Source organism: Perognathus longimembris, chromosome 17, assembly GCF_023159225.1.
Source record: "Perognathus longimembris pacificus isolate PPM17 chromosome 17, ASM2315922v1, whole genome shotgun sequence".
NCBI classification, from domain to species: Eukaryota; Metazoa; Chordata; class Mammalia; order Rodentia; family Heteromyidae; genus Perognathus; species Perognathus longimembris.
Window position 1 is genome coordinate 18,288,468 of NC_063177.1, and position 8,113 is coordinate 18,296,580.

Consider the following 8,113-nt stretch of genomic DNA (forward strand, 5'->3'; position numbering starts at 1 on the left):
GTTCTTTTTTTTGGGGCCAGTCCTGGGTCTTGGACTCAGGGCCTGAGCACTGTCCCTGGCTTCCTTTTTGCTCAAGGCTAGCACTCTGCCACTTGAGCCACAGCACCACTTCTGGCCATTTTCTATATATGTGGTGCTGGGGAATCGAGCCTAGGGCTTCATGTATAGGAGGCAAGCACTCTTGCCACTAGGCCATATTCCCAGCCCCTCTCCTAATGCTCTTGTGTTAAGAAAACACTGTTTCTTTTTTGTTTTAAGATAGGGTCTCATTAGCCCAAGCTGTCCTTGAACTCGAGCTTTTCCTGCCTCCTGAGTGCCAGGATCGCAAGCGTAACTCACCACACAGGGTAAGCAGCTGTGTTTCAAAATGTTCCCATGTGTTTTATATACCATGTAGGGTATCGCATGCATTATCCCAACAGCCAGGGTTGGGATGTGGGGCTCAGTGGCAGTATTCATCTAGCTTGTGCAAGGCCCTGGGTTCAATCCGTAGCACCACACAAAAAAGTGAAAGATATGCTTTCATTTATAATCTTCACCTGAAGGGTAGTCAATATATTCCCAGTCACACACAACTGATTCTTGTGAACATTGGGAGCACAGGCTGCTGCCGGTGCCTGTCTCAGAGTCTGAGAGAACAGCCTGGGCTTGTCTTCCTTCCTTTCCTTCCAGTCTTTCCCATCCTTCCCTTCCTGTTATGGCAGCGCAGACCAGCAAAGAGCTAGAGCACTTTTTACAGAGTAGATAAAGGAGTTTATTGCCAGTGACCTGAACCAGGCTAGTGTCAGATCTGAGGAAGGGGACTCTGAGTTTTATAGAAGCTGGATAAATACACAAAAAATCCGGTCATTAATCAGAAAGGCAGAGGCCAGGTGGGGGTGACATCAACTCCAGGCTGGGTATGCATTTTCAAAAATGCCTGTAGGCTTCTGGCTACCAATGCATGCAGCCCCACCTCACCTGCCCCCAACCCATGGTCCAGGAACAGCGCCTTCTAGCTTTTTTTGATGGTTCATTAGAGCTGAGGCTCACTGACTTTTCTAGGGTGGCTTCAAACCATAATCCTCCTGAGTCACTAGGATTGCAGGCGTGAGACACCAGTGCCCAGCTGTGTTCATGTTTTTCAAATCCCCAACCTGTTGGTTTTTCCAGCCCATGGCCTGTTGAGATCACTGCAGGGACAGCCCTTCCCCTCCCCACCTTCCTGATGGGCGTGGGGCATCCTTAGGCGGGCCCCTGGCCCCTCTGGCTTACCTGAGGGAGGAAGTGTGCTTCTTATCTGGGCTAGAGTTGGTTGACAGGAACAGACTGATCCTAGGCCCAAGCCTGGACAGGCCTCCAGGCTGAGGGCGGGGCAGCACATTCACCGATCTGCAAGAACTGGTACACAGCTGGGTGCTGGCGGCTCACGCCTACAACCTTAGCTACTCAGGAGGCTGAGATCTGAGGATGGCAATTCAAAGCCAGCCTGGACCGGACAGTCCGTGAGACTCTTACCTCCAATTAACACCAGAAAACCAGAAGTGGCACGGTGGCTCAAAGTGGTAGCAAAAAAGCTTAGAGGCAGCGCCCAGGCCCTGAGTTCAAGCCCCATGACTGGGGGAAAAAAAAGCACAAAAAAAACCCTGGAACATAGAGATGTATAAGCCATGGCCCCTGCATCCAGGGCAACATGAAGCAAGTATTTATAGGAGGATAACTAGGGACATGTGAAAATCAGTGATTTATGACAGGTAATTATACCATGCATAGGAAGATTCCCCCTGGGCTGTGGTGGTAAGAAGAAGTAAAGAAACTTGAGACAGGCCTCAGAGGATATACAGCGGGGATGTTCTAGCATGTTCTAGCATATTCTCCATTTGTCGTGGAGTGCCTGTTAAAAAGCTGGAGGCCTATGGCTCACAGCTGTAATCCTAGCCACAGGGCAGGCTGAACCCCCGCTTTTCAAGGGGAGAGAGAGACAAGTAGCACATGCTTTTTTTTGTTGTTGTTGTTGTGTTTTTTTTTGTTTTTGTTTTTGCCAGTCCTGGGCTTGGACTCAGGGCCTGAGCTCTGTCCCTGGCTTCCTTTTGCTCAAGGCTAGCACTCTGCCACTTGAGCCACAGCACCACTTCTGGCCATTTTTGTATAGGTGGTGCTGAGGAATTGAACCTAGGGCTTCATGTATACAAGGCAAGCAACTCTTGCCACTAGGCCATATCCCCAGCCCTAGCACATGCTTCTTATCCTAGGCAGGAAGTAAAAACTTATCCCTCAAAATAACCTGCAAAAATAGGAATGGAAGCATGGCTCAGTGGTAAGAGGCTGAGGCCCTGAGTTCTAACTCTAGTACACCCCCACCCCCAAGAAAAAGCGAATATCTGGGTTCCCCTGGATCTTGAATATCTGGGAGAATAGCACCCAAGGGCCTGTGGTTTCCTGTGGTCGTCAATCCTCTGATCAAAAGGCATAAAGCCTGTGAGGCCCTAGAAGAGGGCCACAAGCCTCCTAAGTTCCAAGTCCTGTGGGCCTCAGTTTCCCTGCCTGGAAAGTATTGGAGGATGCAGAATGGGCGGCATGTGTGTGGTGGTATTGAAATCACTCATGCTATTTTGCTGGCGTTTTCCATGTGCTACACATTTGAGTTAAGCATTTGTCAGGCTCTTATTTAACTCCCACAAGAGCCAGGCGTTAGTCATTTTTAGTGAATTGCGCTTAAACAGGTAGACATGGAGACTCAGAGAGGTTAAGCAACCTGCCTGAAGTCACCCAGCCACAAAGTGACTTGGATCTGGGATTTCAGACAGGCAGGAGAGCTCTGGGTTGTGGACACCTAGCACTCTTGCACTACAGGCAGGGCTGTTCATTCTGCCTGGATGAGGAGTACTCATATGCCAAATCCATTTCTTTTTTTTATGAAGGTCTAAATAATCCACTGTACTTTTGCCAGCCCGGGGCGTGACCTGGACCTGTGGCGGCTGCCTCCTCCTCCAGCTTGCACTCTGGCCAGGAAAGTTGTAAATGGAGATTTTTTTTCTCTCTCTCTCCATTACTGGTCCAAACTTCCCTGGACTTCTTAACCCTAAATATTTAGCTTTCGTCTTCCGAAATCCAGCAGCGTCTCACACGGGAACCGTTTGCGTAAGGGGACAGCTGGGAGAGGGGAGCCGAGGCCCAGCATCCATGTCTACAACACAAGCAAGATTCTCCCCACCTCTCTTGATTCTCCCCACTCCTCTCGCTTGCGTCCCCTCTCCTCTCTCTTTCCAAAAGGCAGGCTAGGGTCCCTGCGACTGGCAGCCCAGCTGATGCAAGCCCGCATGTTTCACAGTGGTGCCTGGGAGGAGCAATCGAGTCAGCTCTTGAACTTGTGACCGATTCTGTGCCATTAGATCATGAAGGGAGCTTTGAGGGTAGGAGGGCTGGTGGAAACCCCAGGGCACAACCAGGTCCTATGCGGTGGCACCGAGAGCAGGCATGGCCTCCTTGCTTGAGCATGCCTCAGGTTTTGGCCTTAACGGTGAAGTCCACGGAGGTAGGCAGGATGGAAGCCCGTCTTTAAGGCAGAAGACACGAATGGCTTTACTGAGTTTGTGCCTTGCTACAGCAGGCTAGCAGCGCAGATTATGATTGCACCACGATTACTCTACTCAGCCTTGGTTCGTGTTTGAGGAACTTTAGACTCTTCCACAGAGAATGCAAATTACTGCTTGGCTTGATGATCTGTAATTAATCTTATCTCTGTGCACAATCCCTAATACATGCTAGGGCTTTTATTTGGTTTGGGAAAGTGGGAATGGAGTGGCTTGAGAAGTGAACTCACCTTGCTCCTGACACCTGGTGTCAAAGAGCACACAGCTCTGTAGTGTTTTTACTTAGGAATGTGCTGATCGGCATCGCACAAACAAGTAGAGTGGCGGGCATTTCCAAACGGCTGTGTGGTTTGTGACTAATAGTTGTAATTACATCTTGCTTCTTCGGATTCTGGTTCCCCTGGCTACAGAGACAGTTTCTGGAAAGAGGAATGGAGGTTTGATCAGAAGCTTAAATAGAAACCTTTCCTTTTCTCTTTCTTTTTTTTTTTCTCCTTCCTTTTTTGACAGCGTGAGGATGGCTCACCCATGAGGCCATCTTCCAAGCGCTGAACTAGATCCCAGCCCTGCACAATCCTGTCTTCACTAGGGGAGTGGCGGTGGGAAGAATTAGCCCAGAGGCAGGCGTGAGTTGACCGCTCTACCTCTATGCTGTCCCCCCCCCCCCCCCCCCGCATTAGAGCTGGAGTACATGGCATGACACGCACCTGTCACCTGCTCAGCCTGGGACAACACACATACAAGGTGCAAAGGAAGGCTCCCATGGCTTTTTTTCCCCCTTAGCTATAGACAAAACTCAAAGACTGCCTAGGGAGGGTGACAGTTGTAAAATTGACCTCGTTGCCATCTTTCTACCCAGCAGGATAAAAATATCTTTGCAAGAAGAAAGGTTTCAAGAAAGAATGCTCAGAAATCCACCTTCTCAACCACTTGTACTTGTGTGTGCCTGGGTCTGCGTGCTCTCCAGCTTGCTGAGCTCTGTGGGAAAATCCCAGGGAGAATGATATCGCATCAGGAACATGGACAAGGAATCAGGGTGGCAGACAGGACCTGCAGGCAGAAAGGGCCACTCCTGGCCTGCAGATTCATAACTGGGAGGTTTCCTTTAACTGGGAGAGGCAGAGGAGTGAGTTGGAGAAAGTTAGGCTTTACCTGACTGTTCTGTGGTGTCGAGAGGGTGTAAGCAAGGAAGGGGCACAGAAAGAGATCAAATCTTGGGAAGAGGCACTTGATATGGGTTACCTGAGGGATGCTTAATTTTATTTATTTTTTGTGCCGGTACTGGGGCTTGAACTCAGCACCTGGGCACTGTCCCTATGCTTTTTTGTCAAGGCTATTGCTTTGTCACTATCACTTTATCGCTTGAGACACAGATGCACCTTTAGCTTTTTGCTAGTAAATTCACTGGTGATGTGAGTCTCACAGACTTTCCTGCCTTGGGCTTTGAACTTTCAATTCTCAGACCTCAGCCTCTTGAATAGCTAGGATTACACGCATGAACTTCCAGCACCTGGCCAAAAAAAAATTTTTTTTTAAAATCAAGTTAAAAAGTGCCAGGGGGATATTTTAAGAAACCAGATCTTAGTAATGGCTCCGAACAAAAATAGAGAATAGTATATTATCCTTTCAGGAGCTGCTCATCTCAGTTGCCAGGAAATCGCAATCAGGCAGTGGGAGGGGCCCTGAAACTCTGAGAAGTCTGGGAACTACACATTGCTCTCCCACCCCCAAAATCCACCCACCCACACTCGTTTTCTTCCTCTCTGCAGGATGCTCCAAGAGAGAAAATAAATGAAATCTAGAACAATTGCTCAGCCCCTGAGGGGAGGTGAATGAGTCAGGCTGTGGCTGACGTTTCCTCCCCTCCCCAGGGTGTAGCTCCTGGTTGGTCCGCCTTTTCTGAGTAAATGAGAGGAATGAATGTGGTAGTGGGAATGTGGGAAGCATCTTACAGGACACTTGGGGAGAGGGAGGAAGAGCGGAGGAAGGGGCTGGGTCATGGGCTGTCAGGGAAGCTCTCCATCCCTACAAACTGTGCTCTTCTGTTCTTCAGTGTTTAGTATTTCAGCCAGAGGGAGTATAGCATAGCCAGAGATGGCCACGTCCAGGTTTAACTTAGTTTTGGATTTAAATATATTGACATCCCCGCTTCTCCCTGTCTCTTTCTCTTGCTCGCTCAATCCCCCTCTCCCCAACTTTTCTTGTCCCTGTCTCCCTCTCTCTCCCCCTTTCTTTTCCTTTGTCTCCCCCTGCCCCTCCTCTTTCTCTAAAAATCAATCCCTTTGGCCTGATAAATTGTAACTGGCTGGGTGAGACTGTAGGGTGGTTTTAACTTACCGTGCTGGGACCGGGCTCAGTGGGAGAGCACTCAGTCAGCGCGTGCAAGCCCAGCCCTGGGTCTGGCCCCAGCAAGGAAAGGAAGGGAGTGAAGAAGAAAGGTCTGTCACCACCAGCTGAGGTGCTGAGGAAGTGGGGGGCAGGAGAGGCCAGAGGACAGCTCCCAGGTGAGAACTAGACTACGCCACAACCTCACTTGTGTTTTTACTCTTGAGTTTGCAGATGTTAGGGGGTCAAACAGCCAGGCAACGGAGAACCCAGAACCACCCCCACCCCCACAAACACACGTGTGTGACATAGAGCGGGTTTATATTTTGTGGTTGCAGATATTTTCGTATTTTTGGCATCAATCAATCCTTCTAAAGGTTTTATTTCTACTTTACAGGAGAAAAGAACCCCAAACCCTAATTCCTGCCATCTCCTGGTGTTCATATCTAATCCTTGCCAGTATTTATATTCATGGTCATCAGTGTGAAATTCTCATTTTTGTGTTCTGGTTTTTCCACTTGGTCTAGTTTTTGTTTTTGTTTGTGAGGTGCGAAAAGGATTTAACCCAAGCCTCACAGAAGTTAGGCAGATGCTGAGCTACCTCCTCAATCCCTAACCACGTGTTTTTCACATTTTTATATGTATAGAGAGTTAAGTTCAGGTCTCTGAAGCCCCAGGGAGGGAGGGAACGTGGTCCTGCCTGCTCTTGGGGCTGGAGGGCTGTGGTGAGGTCACTGCCACTTTAAGTAGTGGTCACATGATCTTAACTAAGGAGAAGCACATTTTGACTCCTCAACTGTTTTCCAAAGCTTGAAAACTTTAGGCCCAGAAGAACAGAGCTGGAAGGTCTTTGCTCGCAAGTTTATAACAACAGGTCATAGGTTTAAAGTCCGAAAGGGCTCAGATTTCTTCTCTATGTGTGGAAATCTCAGAGCTTGGTCCAGAGGAGAGCACAGCAGCCTTCTCTCTGAACCCAGAGCCTGGGACCATGAAATGAGAGCCCTTCAGCACGGACCAGCCCTCTCCCACCGAGGACTGGGGCGTGGAGGACAGGGCCACCAGGCAGGCTGGCCGCAGTGGCCTGCACTCTTCTCTGGCTCTCCAGATGAGTGCCCCGCCCATCACCTGCATGGTAACAAGCGGCTGGTGCGGGGAGGGGGGGGGGGGGGCGGGGGGGAGAGTGATGGTCATGGTGGAGTGGGGTCTGAGAGGAGGACACATGTACATTGGACACATCTGGGGGAACTGGGGGGGGTGCCTCACAAAGGAGGGGCCTTCACTTCTAACCTTTGTTCCTCTCCCTTTTAGCTCATAGCTTGAGGGTTCAAGTGAAAGGACGGAGGGGAGGACTGTAGCAATTTGCAGGCAGGAATGGTTGTTTTCCCAGGTGTCCAGGGCAGGATGCTCGGGGACACTGGTGTTGTGACACTGCCCTGAGAGCCTGTGAAGGGAGCCTCTCAAGGTATTCTCAAGCAAGTGCTTGATTTTCAGTACAGTTTGTGCAACTCAGTGACCTGCCGTCAATTTTTTTAAATTTAATTTATTTATTACTTGAACACAAAATTTTTTGACAAGGTGTAGTGCAAAAAGGGTACAGTTACATAGTAGGGCAGTGTGTACATTTCTTGTGATATCTTACGCCCTGTTTTTCTTTCCCTTCTCTAGGTCAGGTAGACATATATACAATATACAATGTATGAAGAACAAATACAGTAGCCATGTGGCCAAGCCCAAGAAAATTCGCTTAGGGCTTTAAATGTAATGTCGACATTAGACAATATGTCGACAGTAGTCTTATATGAACGTACATACATAGCTTTTGAGCTATTGTATTCCACTGAGAGGTCGATTTTTGACCTTTATATGTTGAGTAATTGTTTGGTTTTAGTTACATACTGTTGGGTCGCTGCCCCAATCCTGTGGGAAATACCATTTGACAAGCAGCTTTTGGTTTCACAGACCTGGTCTCTACTGTCTCTCCGTCTCCCTTTGTTAACAGTCATATATCAGGGAGATCATGCCCCTTTGTTTTCTGTGTTCTAGGCTTGTCTCGCTCAACATTATTTGTTCGAGTTCTGACCATTTCCCTGCAAATAACAATATTTCACCATTCCTAATCGCTATGTAGTATTCCATTGTGTATAAGTACCATATTTTTTGGATCCATTCATCTGTGGAGAGGCATCTGGGTTGTTTCCATATTTTGGCTATTGTGA